Source organism: Triticum urartu, chromosome 6, assembly GCF_003073215.2.
Source record: "Triticum urartu cultivar G1812 chromosome 6, Tu2.1, whole genome shotgun sequence".
NCBI lineage: Eukaryota > Viridiplantae > Streptophyta > Magnoliopsida > Poales > Poaceae > Triticum > Triticum urartu.
This window is the reverse complement of record NC_053027.1, coordinates 83789640-83805742: the sequence shown is the minus strand read 5'-3', so window position 1 is coordinate 83805742 and position 16103 is coordinate 83789640. Positions and strand designations below refer to the sequence as shown.

Here is a 16103-nt window from a genome sequence, read left to right as displayed (position 1 = left end):
ACTGGGGTCAGTTAGAAGTGTATAACACCAGAAGAAGGTCAGATGATCCTTGATGATATCCACTCGGGGACCTGTGGTCATCATGCGTCCTCTCGGACCATTGTGGCTAAAGCATACCGAGCGGGATTCTACTAGCCAAGAGCGAATGAAATGGCGAAAGAGATAGTCGACAAATGTGAAGGATGTCAGTATTACTCCAATATGTCGCACAAGCCCGCGTCAGCCCTGAAAACCATTCCACTCGTCCGGCCCTTCATTGTTTGGGAGCTGGACATGGTTGGACCACTGAGAACGGGCAGGAGCGGCTTCACTCATGTGCTAGTAGCAGCCGACAAGTTCACCAAATGGATTGAAGCTAAGCCTATCAAGAATCTTAATGCTTGCACTGCTATCAGTTTCATCAGAGAGTTGATATTCAGATATGGAGTTCTGCACAGCATCATCACTGACAATGGGTCAAACTTCGATTCCGACAAATTCAGGGCCTTTTGCACCTCTCAGGGCACACGAGTCGACTACGCTTCGGTCGCCCACCCCCAGTCGAATGGACAAGTGGAAAGAGCAAACGGCTTAATTCTCAAAGGACTGAAACCTCGATTGATGCGCGATCTCAAGCACGCGGCAGGTGCATGGGTCGACGAGCTTCCATCAGTTCTTTGGGGATTGAGGACAACCCCGAACCGATCGACTGGAAGAACCCCATTCTTTCTGGTCTACGGGGCCAAAGCAGTTTTGCCGAGTGACCTGCTTCACAATGCACCCCGAGTCGAGCTCTACTCTGAAGATGAAGCAGAACAAGCCCGGCAGGACGCAGTCGACCTCCTGGAAGAAGAAAGAGAAATGGCCATGATCCGATCGACCATCTATCAGCAAGACTTGCGTCGATTCCATGCCAGAAATGTGAAGAGTCGAGCCTTCCGAGAAGGAGACTTGGTCCTCCGAGTGGATCAACAGAAACCACACAAACTCGCTCCTACTTGGGAAGGTCCCTTCATAGTCACCAGAGTCCTCCACAATGGAGCATACCACCTTTATAATGTCGATCGCCAGATTGATGAGCCACGAGCTTGGAATGCGGAGCTGCTCTGCCCCTTTTATACTTGAATTCTCACTCGGATGAGATGTAATAAGAAAAACTTCTGTAGTTTATTTATCAAAGACAAGAGCGTTATAATTTTCCCAGTGATTGTTATTGTTTTTGTTTGCGTGGGAAATCCCCCAGTGGGTGGCTTAGCTGCGAATCCGTTTCGCCTAAGTTTGTAAAAATAATTTTCTACTGAGTGGTGAGCCAGCCTTCCACTCGGGGGCTTAGCTGCGAACCCGTTTCGCCTAAGTATTTGAAAATCCTATTGAGTGGTGAGCCAGGCTCCCACTCGGGGGCTTAGCTGCAGTCCAGTACTCGCCTAAGTATTTGAAAATCCTACCGAGTGGTGAGCCAGCCTCCCACTCGGGGGCTTAGCTGCAGTCCAGTACTCGCCTAAGTATTTGAAAATCCTACCGAGTGGTGAGTCAGCCTCCCACTCGGGGGCTTAGCTGCGAACCCGTTTCGCCTAAGTATTTGAAAATCCTACTGAGTGGTGAGCCAGCCTCCCACTCGGGGGCTTAGCTGCAGTCCAGTACTCGCCTAAGTATTTGAAAATCCTACCGAGTGGTGAGCCAGCCTCCCACTCGGGGTCTTAGCTGCAGTCCAGTACTCGCCTAAGTATTTGAAAATCCTATCGAGTGGTGAGTCAGCCTCCCACTCGGGGGCTTAGCTCCAGTCCAGTACTCGCCTAAGTATTCGAAAATCCTACCGAGTGGTGAGCCAGCCTCCCACTCGGGGGCTTAGCTGCAGTCCAGTACTCGCCTAAGTATTTGAAAAACCTACCGAGTGGTGAGCGACCCTCCCACTTGGGGGCTTAGCTGCGGTCCAGTACTCGCCTAAGTATTTGAAAAATCCTACCGAGTGGTGAGCGACCCTCCCACTCGGGGGCTTAGCTGCAGTCCGGCACTCGCCTAAGTATTTGAAAAATCCTACCGAGTGGTGAGCCAGCCTCCCACTCGGGGGCTTAGCTGCAGTCCAGTACTCGCCTAAGTATTTGAAAAATCCTACCGAGTGGTGAGTGACCCTCCCACTCGGGGGCTTAGCTGCAGTCCCGCACTCGCCTAAGTATTTGAAAATCCTACTGAGTGGTGAGCGACCCTCCCACTCGGGGGCTTAGCTGCAGTCCAGTACTCGCCTAAGTATTTGAAAAATCCTATCGAGTGGTGAGCGACCCTCCCACTCGGGGGCTTAGCTGCAGTCCAGTACTCGCCTAAGTATTTGAAAAATCCTATCGAGTGGTGAGCGACCCTCCCACTCGGGGGCTTAGCTGCAGTCCAGTACTCGCCTAAGTATTTGAAAAATCCTACCGAGTGGTGAGCGACCCTCCCACTCGGGGGCTTAGCTGCAGTCCAGTACTCGCCTAAGTATTCGAAAATCCTACCGAGTGGTGAGCGACCCTCCCACTCGGGGGCTTAGCTGCAGTCCAGTACTCGCCTAAGTATTTGAAAATCCTACCGAGTGGTGGGCCAGCCTCCCACTCGGGGGCTTAGCTGCAGTCCAGTACTCGCCTAAGTACGAAACACGTCTCAATCCTCAAGGACGACGAGGTGCAGGTCGACTGCCACCTTCTCCTTGGGAGCTTCGCCACAAATACATCGTGCGCTCCATCCCACTCTGCAAGGACGACGAGGTGCAGGTCGACTGCTACCTTCTCCTTGGGAGCTTCGCCACAAATATAACATGCGCTCCATCCCACTCTGCAAGGACGACGAGGTGCAGGTCGACTGCCACCTTCTCCTTGGGAGCTTCGCCACAAATACAACGTGCGCTCCATCGCCGACCCGCAAGGACGACGAGGTGCAGGTCGACTGCTACCTTCTCCTTCGGAGCTGCGCCACAAATACAAAAGTTGTCTCGAGTGAAGAACAAGTTCCACTCGACGGAGGATTCATGAAGATAATCAACGATAAACCAAGTTCAGATAAATCCTAAAGGTTCCGGACCACAGATCGAAGTGCTCGGGCATTCAGCCCGAAAGAGTTTAACGGTTACAAAAACCACTCGGCATTCCGAGGCAAATTTAAGGTGGGGCATAAAAGTTTGTTCACTCTACAGGAGGAGGACTGGCAGGCTCGACGAACTTGTCCAGGTCGACGCCATCGGCGATCCGAGTGGCTGCAGCAATGAAAGTCTCCATAAAAGATCGGAAGTCATGCTTCTGGGTGTTGGCGACCTTGATTGCTGCCAGCTTATCTTGGCGCACCTCCTTGTAGTGGACACGAACCACATCAGCACCGCACCGGGCAGAAGATTTCTTCCACTCCTGCACTCGATCAGGGATCTCGTTAAGTCGAGTCATCTGGGACTCAAGATCATTCCGGAGCGTGGCCTCTGGCCAAAGTGCCGGGTCGATCCGTGACGTGGCGACCTTCAGTCGAGCCAAGTAGTCCACAACACCGTCAATGCGGGATTCCAGTCGGAGCAGATTCATGGCAGTTTCATCTTTCACGGGAGAATTGATTGGGTCCAAACCTGGCTCAATCCGCCCAGTCTCCTCCTCGAAGTTCTGGCAAAGCTCTGCATTCACGATCCAGGGATAAGTCAATTTTCGTACGCTGAGTCGACACAAAAAAAAATCAGTCGGAACAAAATGTGTACCTTCAAGCTTGATGAACAACTTCTTGGCAAGGCTCCTCAGATAGCTCTCCGGATCGTCCCTCCTGCGAGCGATGCCTTCCATCTTCTCGTACAGGGTGAGATTGTCCTTCTTCAAGCGTGTGCACTCCTTGTTGGCTTTGTTCAGAGTAGATTTCATCTTGGTGTTCTCTTCTTCCAACTGGCCGACCGAAGCCAGTTTCTGTTCAGCCAGAGCGGTTCTGTCGTCAGCTTCCTTTTGAGCAGCAGCCAAATCCTGATCCTTCTTCTCCAGAGCTTCTCTCAGTTTCTCTACAAAGAAATGGTGCTTGATTCAAAAAGAGCAGAAGGGTACTCAAGCCTAAGACAAACCAGTCGACAAACTCGTCTTACCATTGGCGTCATCCTTGGCCTTCTGCAGCTCTGTCTTGGCCAATTCCGAGTCAAGGTTCAGCTGGATCTGCTGTTTCTCCAAGTCAGCAAAGCGAGCTCCAAGATCACAAGATTTCTGCAATCAGGGAGGAGAAGTTATTTTACAGCGAAAAACGACAAAGACAATAAATACTAGGACTACGGTCGACTACCCGCAGTCCACCATAGTCTCGGGGACTACACCCAGTGGGTGCACTTTGCGTGCCCCCACCGGTTATGATCCCACTCGACCGGCCCGCCGGAGTCGAGTGCAGGGAGTAAAAAAGGGAGAGAAAGAAGAACTCAGACCATAGAACTCAGACCACAGTCGACTGCCAGCAGCTGACCGCGGTCTCGGGGACTACACCCAGTGGGTGCACTTTGCGTGCCCCCACCGGTTCTGATCCCACTCGACCAGACCGAGCAGAAGAGACAAACTACCAGTTCGGTTTACACTCGACGCGGCCAAACCACAGCGAGCGAAAGAATCAAAATACAAAGACTACAGTCGACTGCCCGCAGTCCACCGTAGTCTCGGGGACTACACCCAGTGGGTGCACTCAGCGTGCCCCCACTAGTTCAAAAATTCAATCGACGCACCCAGTGGGTGTACAGATGCAAAGATTTTCGGAAAGAGAGACTTCAAATAGCATATCCTAACAGAACAAGCGGCAACCAACTAACCTGAATGTTGCTTTGGAGAGCCGAGCTGGCGTCGTAGGCGGCCTGACTGGCGTCCTGCACCGTCTTCATCTTCTCCATCATAATGCCCGCCTAGCGTATGGCTTCCTTGGCAGCATTCACTTCGTCCTCTGGGACATGATGGGTCGCAAAAATTGAAGGTGGGTCGACAGGGGCCTGAGCATTCGACGAAGAAGGCAAGGCACTCGACAATGGCACGGCGAAGGTAACAGAACCCTGATTGGCATCACCAGCGTCCTGAACGACTGGTTCCGCCCTCGGCGTCGACTGTGACACCTTGCTTGTAGGAGCTTGCCTATTTTTCCTCATCAAAGGCCTCTCGAGCTCTTCATCATCATCATCGGGGAGGTCAATAATGTTAGGAGTTGTTCAAAGTTCAATCGCCAAAATCACATCACCCAATGGTACACATTGCAGTTGAGTCGACCAAATAAAGACAGAATGGCAGAAATCATACCCAGATTGGAAGTGACCACATCCTCCATTACCTCATCATCGTCCCTGTAAGCTGAGGTCTCGGAAGTAGCAGCGCTGCCAGTTCCAAAGTTCGTCCGGTTAAATCAAGAAAAAATAAACAGCACAGGGCGTCGAGTGAATACAAAGGGAGACACTCACGCAGAAGCGACGGGGATGTCAATCTTAATCTTCGGCAATGCCTTTCGAGGCTTCGGCTCTGCAACTTTGGGATGCTTTGACGCTTTTTCGGTCGGGGTTGGTGAAGAGGTCCGAGGACGCTTTGAAGACTGACCAGCCTGAGCAGTCGCCTTTTCACGGGCGCTCGGTCGTTCTTGGTCAAGCTTGGATCGCCTCTCCCTGCGAGGAGGCGACTCGACTTCTTCTTCGTCACTTGGGTCATCGCTTTCTTCGTCCCCTTCACCGTCAGAAGTCCATTCGCCACTGTCACCGCCGCTCGCCTCTCCTTCCAGATCTTGCTCTTGCTCTCCATTGGGCATTGAATACATTTCGATAAGGGCCTGAAAGAAAGCAGGAAGAATAAAGTCAGTCGACACAATATGGACAGTTGCGCGAGTGAATTCAGATTACAATCAAAGCTCAGAATCGGACCTTCTCTGGCACATGGGACTGGTCGAATGGAGGAACTCTCCTGGCTCCCCTGGGGTTGTCCTTGTTTCCGGTCATGCCCGACAGCCACTTCTCCAGTGTGTCGTCATCGACCTCCTCCGGGTGAATCCGAGTGGAGTCGTCAAGACCCAAATACATCCACATCGGATAGTCTCGGGCTTGAAGAGGCTGGATGCGCCGCTGAAGGAAAACCTCCAAGAGATCCATACCGGTGACCCCGTCACGGATAAGCTGGACCACTCGTTCGACCAGCACCCTAACCTGCGCCTTCTCCTCAGGGAGCACCTTCAAAGAGGAGGGTTTCCTCACTCGGTCCATGGTAAAAAGAGGGAGGCCAGTCGACTGTCCTGGCGTCGACTGGTCTTTGCAGTAAAACCAGGTCGACTGCCATCCGCGAACCGAGTCGGGAAGAATCATGGCTGGAAAGGAACTTTTTCCTCTCATCTGAACACCAAGACCCCCACACATCTGAATCACTTGTGTTCTCTCGTCACTCGGACTGGCCTTTTTCACCGTCTGGGAAAGACAGGTGAAAATGTGCTTGAAAAGACCCCAGTGAGGCCGACAACCCAGGAAATTCTCACACAAAGACACGAAAGCAGCGAGATACACGATTGTGTTGGGAGTGAAGTGGTGGAGTTGTGCCCCAAAGAAATTCAGAAATCCCCGAAAGAAAGGGTGAGGAGGCAAGGAAAATCCACGGTCAATGTGGGTGGCAAGGAGAACGCGCTCACCCTCCCGAGGTTGCGGCTCAGATTCCTTCCCCAGAAGCCGCGCCGATCCATGGGGGATCAGCCCTCCTTCGGCTAGATCGTCGAGGTCTTCTTGGGTGATCATCGAGCGGATCCAGTCGCCCTGGATCCAGCCCTTCGGCAGGCCAGCTCACGAGGAAGATCCACCCCAACTGGTCGCCTTCCCCTTCGCCTTTGCCGTCACCTTCTTCGCCCGCTCCAGAGCCGCCGTCTTCTCCTTCCCCATCGTCACCGGCGAGACGCGTATGGAGCGGTGGCGCTGGGGCGAGAGCGAGTGCGACGAAGAAGCCTGAAGAGGAGAGGAGAGAATGGGAACGCATTGTTCAAGAGACCCCGGTCTGACGCCTTATATGAGGTCGCTTCCAAGTGGCTGACTGGTAGGCCCGGGCGGTCCTGTCAAATCCCGTAACAATCACGCGCGCGATACATGGCGAAAAAGGTGGCGCGGGGATCGAGGCGGCTCCGCCCTATCCCATCCGATTACTGCGGCCTCCCCCGTCTCGCGCGCTTCCCAAAATTCGGATCCCGCAAAATCTGCGGGCAGCAGAACAACTTGTCAGACCGAAGATCTCCTCCACGCCGTCACTCGGAGCCTTTCAAGTAAAGAAACTCACTCGACAAAATACTAAGAATGGATCAAGGCGATTGAAAAGGAAGTTGCTCTCATCACTCGGGTTCATTGATCCGAAACAAGATATGATCATGGCATGAAGAATGAGTCGGAGAAGTTCTCAACTCCTTCCCCACTCAAAACTCGATCCATTCGGGGGCTAATGATGAAGCTATGTACCTAGGGTAGGGTCATGGACCTGTCCCAGCTGCCCTACCCAAGGACATCTCAAGAAGAAATCACCTTTCAATCGACTTGGAGGTGTTCCACTCGGCAGACTCGAAGACACTCGACCAAGAAGCAATCACTCGACCAAGATCCAACCACTCGATGGCCAGGAGACCTAAAGGCACTCCGCATGCTAACGGTCGGTTATTAAGTAGCTTTTATGGTCATCATAGCACTTTATTAGAGGCGTTACCAGTAACGCCCGACCTTAATGTATTTAAAACCCTGCACAACTGAGGGCCGGAGGGGTCCGGCGAACTCTATATAAGCCACCCCCCTCCTCAGTGTAAAGGGTTCGCACCCCTGTAATTCATACACGCATAATCTAGTCGACCGCCTCCGGGCTCCGAGACGTAGGGCTATTACTTCCTCCAAGAAGGGTCTGAACTCGTAAACCTCGTGTGCTTACAACTTCTCCATAGCTAAGATCTTGCCTCTCCATACCTACCCCCCTACATTACTGTCAGACTTAGAACCACGACAATGGGCATCCCCAAGCTTAGGCTCTTGCCACTCCTTGCTCCATAATCCATCAAATCTTTACCCAAAACTTGAAAACTTCACAACACAAAACTTAAAGTAGAAAATCTCATGAGCACCGTTAGCGAAAGAAAATAAAAGACCACTTCAAGGTACTGTAATGAACTCATTATTTATTTATATTGGTGTTATACATACTGTATTCCAACTTCTCTATGGTTTATAAACTATTTTACTAGCCATAGATTCATCAAAATAAGCAAACAACACACGGAAAATAGAATATGTCAAAAACAGAATAGTCTGTAGTAATATGTAGCTAGCGCAAGATCTGGAACCCCAAAAATTCTAAAATAAATTTCTGGACGTGAGGAATTTATCTATTAATCATCTGCAAAAAGAATTAACTAAATATCACGTTCCAAATAAAAATGACAGCAGTTCTCGCGAGCGCTAAAGTTTCTGTTTTTTACAGCAAGTTCAACAAGACTTTCCCCAAGTCTTCCCAACGGTTCTACTTGGCACAAACACTAATTAAACACAAAAAAACACAACCAAAACAGAGGCTAGATAAATTATTTATTACTAAACAGGAGCAAAAAGCAAGGAATAAAAATAAAATTGGGTTGCCTCCCAACAAGCGCTATCGTTTAACGCCCCTAGCTAGGCATAACAAGCAAGAATAGATCTAGGTATTGCCATCTTTGGTAGGCAATCCATAAGTGGCTCTCATAATAGATTCATAAGCTAATTTAATTTTCTTTATAGGAAAGTGTTCCATGCCTTTCTTTAATGGAAATTGGAATCTAATATTTCCTTCCTTCATATCAATAATTGCACCAATTGTTCTAAGGAAAGGTCTACCCAGAATAATAGGACATGAAGGATTGCAATCTATGTCAAGAACAATAAAATCTACGAGCACATAATTCCTATTTGCAACAATAAGAATATCATTAATTCTGCCCATAGGTTTCTTAATAGTGGAATCCACAAGGTGCAAGTTTAGAGAGCAATCATCAAAATCATGGAAACCTAACAAATCACACAAAGTCTTTGGAATCGTGGAAACACTAGCACCCAAATCACATAAAGCATAGCATTCATGATCTTTAATTTTAATTTTAATAGTTGGTTCCCACTCATCATAAAGTTTTCTAGGGATAGAAACTTCCAATTCAAGTTTTTCTTCATAAGATTGCATCAAGGCATCAACGATATGTTTAGAAAATGCTTTATTTTGACTATAAGCGTGAGGAGAATTTAGCACGGATTGCAACAAGGAAATACAATCAATCAAAGAGCAATTTTCATAGTTAAATTCCTTGAAATCCATAATAGTGGGTTTAGCAACATCTAGGGTTTTAATTTCTTCAATCCGACTTTTATCAATTTTAGCATCAAGATCAACAAATTCCGAATTCTTGGAACGCCTTCTAGGTAAAGGTGGATCATATTCAGTCCCATCATTATGAAGATTCATATTTCAAAACAAAGATTCAATAGGGGACACATCAATAACTTTTAGATCTTCATCTTTATTTTCAGAGGAACTAGAAGAACACGCTCTTATAAAGGCATATTTCTTAGCACGCATCCTAGCGGTTCTTTCTTTGCACTCATCAATGGAAATTCTCATGGCTTTGAGAGACTCATTGATATCATGCTTAGGTGGAATAGATCTAAGTTTCAAAGAATCAACATCAAGAGCAATTCTATCAACATTCCTAGCCAAATCATCAATCTTAAGCAATTTTTCTTCAATCAAAGCATTAAAATTCTTTTGCGAAGTAATAAATTCTTTAATATTAGATTCAAAATCAGAGGGAATCTTATTATAATTTCCATAAGAATTGTTGTAGGAATTACCATAATTATTAGAGGGATTACTAGGATAAGGCCTAGGACTAAAATTTCCTCTATACGCGTTGTAACCAAAATTGTTCCTACCAACAAAATTCACATCCATAGATTCATTATTATTCTCAATCAAAGTAGACAAGGGCATATCATTAGGATCAGAAGAAACACTCTTATTAGCAAATAATTTCATAAGTTCATCCATCTTTCCACTCAAAATATTAATTTCTTCTATCGCATGCACCTTTTTATTAGTAGATCTTTCAGTGTGACATTAAGAATAATTAACCATAATATTATCTAGGAGTTTAGTAGCTTCTCCTAAAATGATTTCCATAAAGTGCCTCCCGCGGCCGAATCTAAAAGATTTCTAGAAGCAAAATTCAATCCGGCATAAAAATTCTGAACAATCATCCACAAATTTAAACCATGAGTAGGTCAATTACGTATCATTAATTTCATTCTCTCCCAAGCTTGTGCAACATGTTCATGATCAAGTTGCTTAAAATTCATAATATCGTTTCTAAGAGAGATGATCTTAGCGGGAGGAAAATACTTAGAGATAAAATCATCTTTGCACTTATTCCATGAATCAATACTATTTTTAGGCAAAGACGAAAACCAAGCTTTAGCACACTCTCTAAGCGAAAAAGGAAATAGCTTCAATTTAACAATATCATTATCCACATCTTTCTTCTTTTGCATGTCACACAAATCAATGAAGCTATTTAGATGGGTAGTGGCATCTTCACTAGGAAGGCCGGAAAACGGACCTTTCATGACAAGATCAGCAAAGCAGTATTAATTTCACAAGATTCAGCATCGGTAAGAGGAGCAATCTGAGTGCTAATAAAATCATTGTTGTTGGTATTGGTGAAGTCACACAATTTAGTATTATCTTAAGCCATCGTGACAAGCAAGCAAACAAAAAGCAAGCGGAAAAAAGAGGCAAATAGAGAAAGAGAGGGAGGATAGAGAGAGAGAGAGGGCGAATAAAATGGCAAGGGTGAAGTAGGGGAGAGGGAAACGAGAGGCAAATGGCAAATAATGTAATGCATTAGATAAGGGTATGTGATGTGTACTTGGTATGTTGACTTTTGCGTAGACCTCCCCAGCAACGGCGCCAGAAATCCTTCTTGCTACCTCTTGAGCACTGCGTTGGTTTTCCCCGAAGAGGAAGGGATGATGCAACAAAGTAGCGTAAGTATTTCCCTCAGTTTTAGAGAACCAAGGTATCAATCCAGTAGGAGGCTACGCCTGAGTCCCTCGTACCTGCACAAAACAAATAAATCCTCGCAACCAATGCAAATAGGGGTTGTCAATCCCTATAAGGCCACTTACAAGAGTGAGATTTGATAGATATGATAAGATAATATTTTTTGTATTTTTATGATAAAGATGCAAAGTAAAATAAAGGCAAAGTAAATAGCAAAGGAAATAACTAAGTAGTAGGAGATTAATATGATAAAGATAGACCCGGGGGCCATAGGTTTCACTAGTGGCTTCTCTCGAGAGCATAAGTATTCTACGGTGGGTGAACAAATTACTGTTGAGCAAGTGACAGAATTGAGCATAGTTATGAGAATATCTAGGTATGATCATGTATATAGGCATCACGTCCGAGACAAGTAGACCGACTCTTGCCTGCATCTACTACTATTACTCCACTCATCGACCGCTATCCAGCATGCATCTAGAGTATTAAGTTAAAAACAGAGTAACGCCTTAAGCAAGATGACATGATGTAGAGGGATAGACTCATGCAATATGAAGAAAACCCCATCTTGTTATCCTCGATGGCAACAATACAATGTGTGCCTTGCTGCCCCTACTGTCACTGGGAAAGGACACCGCAAGATTGAACCCAAAACTAAGCACTTCTCCCATTGCAAGAAAGATCAATCTAGTAGGCCAAACCAAACTGATATTTCGAAGAGACTTGCAAAGATAACCAATCATACATAAAAGAATTCAGAGAAGATTCAAATATTATTCATAGATAGACTTGATCATAAACCCACAATTCATCGGTCTCAACGAACACACCGCAAAAAGGAGATTACATCGAATAGTTCTCCACAAGAGAGGGGGAGAACATTGTATTGAGATCCAAAAAGAGAGAAGAAGCCATCTAGCTACTAACTATGGACCCGTAGGTCTGAGGTAAACTACTCGCACTTCATCAAAGGGGCTATGGTGTTGATGTAGAAGCCCTCCATGATCGATGCCCCCTCCGGCGGAGCTCCGGAACAGGCCCCAAGATGGGATCTCGTGGATACAGAAAGTTGCAGCGGTGGAATTAGGGTTTTGGCTCCGTATCTGATCGTTTGGGGGTACGTAGGTATATATAGGAGGAAGGAGTACGTCGGTGGAGCAACATGGGGCCCACGAGGGTGGAGGGCGCGTCGGGGGGGGGGGGGGTAGGCGCGCCCCCTACCTCGTGGCCTCCTCTTTTCTTTCTTGATGTAGGGTCCAAGTCTCCGTGGTCTTGTTCGTTGAGAAAATCACGTTCCCGAAGGTTTCATTCTGTTTGGACTCCGTTTGATAATCCTTTTTTTGAAACCCTAAAACGGGCAAAAACCAGCAATTCTAGGCTGGGCCTCCGGTTAATAGGTTAGTCCCAAAAATAATATAAAAGTGGATAATAAAGCCCAATAATGTCCAAAATAGTAGATAAGATAGCATGGAGCAATCAAAAATTATAGATACGTTGGAGACGTATCAATCCTATATGCATATTAATACCCCTATGATTATGAACATGGATATGCTTTGTGAGTAGTTACGTTTGTTCCTGAGGACATGGGAGAAGTCTTGCTATTAGTAGTCATGTGAATTTGGTATTCTTTCGATATTTTGATGAGATGTATGTTGTCTCTCCTCTAGTGGTGTTATGTGAACGTCGACTACATGACACTTCACCATTATTTGGGCCTAGAGGAAGGCATTGAGAAGTATTAAGTAGATGATGGGTTGCTAGAGTGACAGAAGCTTAAACCCTAGTTTATGCGTTGCTTCGTAAGGGGTTAATTTGGATCCACATGTTTCATGCTATGGTTAGGTTTGCCTTAATACTTTTGTTGTAGTTGCGGATGCTTGCAATAGAGGTTAATCATAAGTGGGATACTTGTCCAAGTAAGGGCAGTACCCAAGCACCGGTCCACCCACATATCAAATTATCAAAGTACCGAACGCGAATCATATGATCGTGATAAAACCTAGCTTGACGATAATTCCCATGTGTCCTCGGGAGCGCTTTTCCCTATATAAGAGTTTGGCTAGGCTTGTCCTTTGCTACAAAAAGGATTGGGCCACCTTGCTGCACTTTATTTACTTTTGTCATTTGTTTCTCGTTACAAATTACCTTATCACAAAACTATCTGGTACCTATAATTTCAGTGCTTGCAGAGAATACCTTGCTGAAAACCGCTTATCATTTCCTTCTGCTCCTTGTTGGGTTCGACACTCTTACTTATCGAAAGGACTATGATAGATCCCCTATACTTGTGGTTCATCAATGTGTTACAGAACGAGTAAAGTGACTTGCCGATAACGAGATTGAATGAGGTATGGGATACCGATGATCGAATCTCGGGCAAGTAACATACCGATTGACAAAGGGAATTTTATACGGGATTGATTGAATCCACGACATCATGGTTCATCCGATGAGATCATCGTTGAACATGTGGGAGCCAACATGGGTATCCAGATCCCGCTGTTGGTTATTGGCTGGAGAGATGTCTCGGTCATGTGTGCATGATTCCCGAACCCGTAGGGTCTACACACTTAAGGTTCGATGATGCTAGGGTTATAGGGAAAGTCTGTAAGTGGTTACCGAATGTTGTTCGGAGTCCCGGATGAGATCTCAGACATAACGAGGAGTTTCGGAATGGTCCGGAGACAAAGATTTATATATTGGAAGTCCTTATTCGGTCGCCGGAAGTGTTCGGGGGTTTATCAGTATTGTACCGGGACCACCGAAAGGGTTTCAGGGGTCCACCGAGAGGGTCCACCTGCCCCGGAGGGCCATATGGGCTGAATATGGAGGGGGACCAGCCCCTAGGTGGGCCGAGCGTGAAACCCCCTAGGGCACATGCGCCTAGGGTTTGGGGGAACCCTAAAGGGGGCGCCCCCCTTGACTTGGGGGGCAAGCATCCCCCCCTTGGCCGCTGCCCCCCTCTAGATCCATCTGGAGGGGGCCGGCCTCCCTCTCCCTTGCCCCTATAAATAGAGGGGAGGTGGGAGGGCAGCCGCACCACATCCAAGGCGCAGCCCTCCCCCTCCCCAACACCTCCTCCTCCTCCCGCAATGCTTGGCGAAGCCCTGCCGGAGTACCACGCTGCTCCAACACCACCATGCCGTCGTGCTGCTGCTGGAGTTGTCTTCCCCAACCTCTCCCTCTCTCCTTGCTGGATCAAGGCGTGGGAGGCGCCATCGGGCTGCATGCGTGTTGAAGGCGGAGCTGTCATTGTTCGGCACTTGGATCGGAATCAACCGCGATCTAAATCGCCACGAGTACGACTCCCTCATCCGCGTTCTTGTAAAGCTTCCGTTTTGCGATCTTCAAGGTTATGAAGATACACTCCCCTCTCTCTCGTTGCTAGTCTCTCCATAGATTGATCTTGGTGATGCGTAGAAAATTTTAATTTCTGCAACGATCCCTAACAATGGGTCTCTCAGATTGAGCAGAAGGTTGTCACTCTTCAAATCAAAGTGCACGATTTTTTTGCGTGCAGATATTCCATAGAGATTGCAATGGCCATTGCCACAAGCAGCCGTCTATGCTAATTCATCCTACAGACAAAAAAAATCCAAGATGAAATTGATGTCTGAACTAATTGAGTGTTGGTGTGTTTGAAACTTACTTCCCCTTTCCTTGCAGAACTTGTCGAAGGGAACCATCCTTGATGTATTCTGTTACTGTCGCAACAGAACCACTAGGTCCTTCAAGCACAACACCATAGAATGCTACCAATATGAGCATCCAGGTTCCGCTATTGTTTATTGACCGGAGACGTGTCTCGGTCATGTCTACATACTTCTCGAACCCGTAGGGTCCGCACGCTTAAAGTTCGGTGACGATCGTAATTAAGGTTTTTGTGTTTTGATGTACCGAAGGTTGTTCGGAGTCTCGGATGTGATCACGGATATGACGAGGAGTCTCGAAATGGTCGAGACATAAAGATTGATATATTGGAAGCCTATATTTGGATATCAGAAATGTTCCGGGTGAAATCGAGAATTTACCGGAATATAGGGGGTTACTGGACCCCCCCGGGGGTTAATGGGCCTACCTGGGCCCTAAGGGAGAAGAGGAGGGCCGGCCAGGGCAGGCCATGCGCCCCCTCCCCCCTAGTCCGAATAGGACAAGGAAGGGGGGGGCGCCCCCCTTTCCTCTTTCCCCCTTCCCCTTTCCTTCTCCAACAAGGCAAGAGGGGGGAGTCCTACTCCCGGTGGGAGTAGGACTCCTCCAGGCGCACCCCTAGGGCCGGCAGCACCTCCCCTCTCCCTTCTTTATATACGGGGGCAAGGGGGCACCCCATGACAAACAAGTTGATCTTCATGATCGTTCCTTAGCCGTGTGCGGTGCCCCTTTCCACCATATTCCACCTCAGTCATATCGTAGCAGTGCTTAGGCGAAGCCCTGCGACGGTAGAACGTCATCACCATAATCACACCGTCGTGTTGACGAAACTCTCCCTCAACACTCGGCTGGATCGGAGCTCGAGGGACGTCACCGAGTTGAACGTGTGCAGAACTCGGAGGTGTCGTACGTTCGGTACTTGGATCGGTCGGATCGGGAAGACGTACGACTACTTCCTCTACGTTGTGTCAACGCTTCTATTGCCGGTCTACGAGGGTACGTAGACAACACTCTCCCCTCTCGTTGCTATGCATTACCATGATCTTGCGTGTGCGTAGGATTTTTTTGAAATTACTACGTTCCCCAACAGTGGTATCAGAGCCAGGTTTTATGCGTTGATGTTATGCACAAGTAGAACACGAGTTGTGGGCAATATAAGTCATACTGCTTACCAGCATGTCATACTTTGGTTCGGCGGTATTGTTGGATGAAGCGGCCCGGACCGACATTACGCGTACTCTTACGCGAGACTGGTTCTATCGACGTGCTTTACACACAGGTGGCTGGTGGGTGTCAGTTTCTCCAACTTTAGTTGAACCGAGTGTGGCTACGCCCGGTCCTTGCGAAGGTTAAAACAGCACCAACTTGACAAACTATCGTTGTGGTTTTGATGCGTAGGTAAGGACGGTTCTTTCTAAGCCCGTAGCAGCCACGTAAAACTTGCAACAACAA

At 47.6% G+C, this 16103-nt stretch overlaps 1 pseudogene; it reads right to left on the bottom strand.

Annotated features, from left to right (window-relative positions):
• The window catches only part of LOC125516588, a 36430-nt pseudogene extending 21659 nt beyond the window's left edge, over window positions 1-14771 (bottom strand).
• Window positions 14772-16103: the final 1332 nt, after the last annotated feature.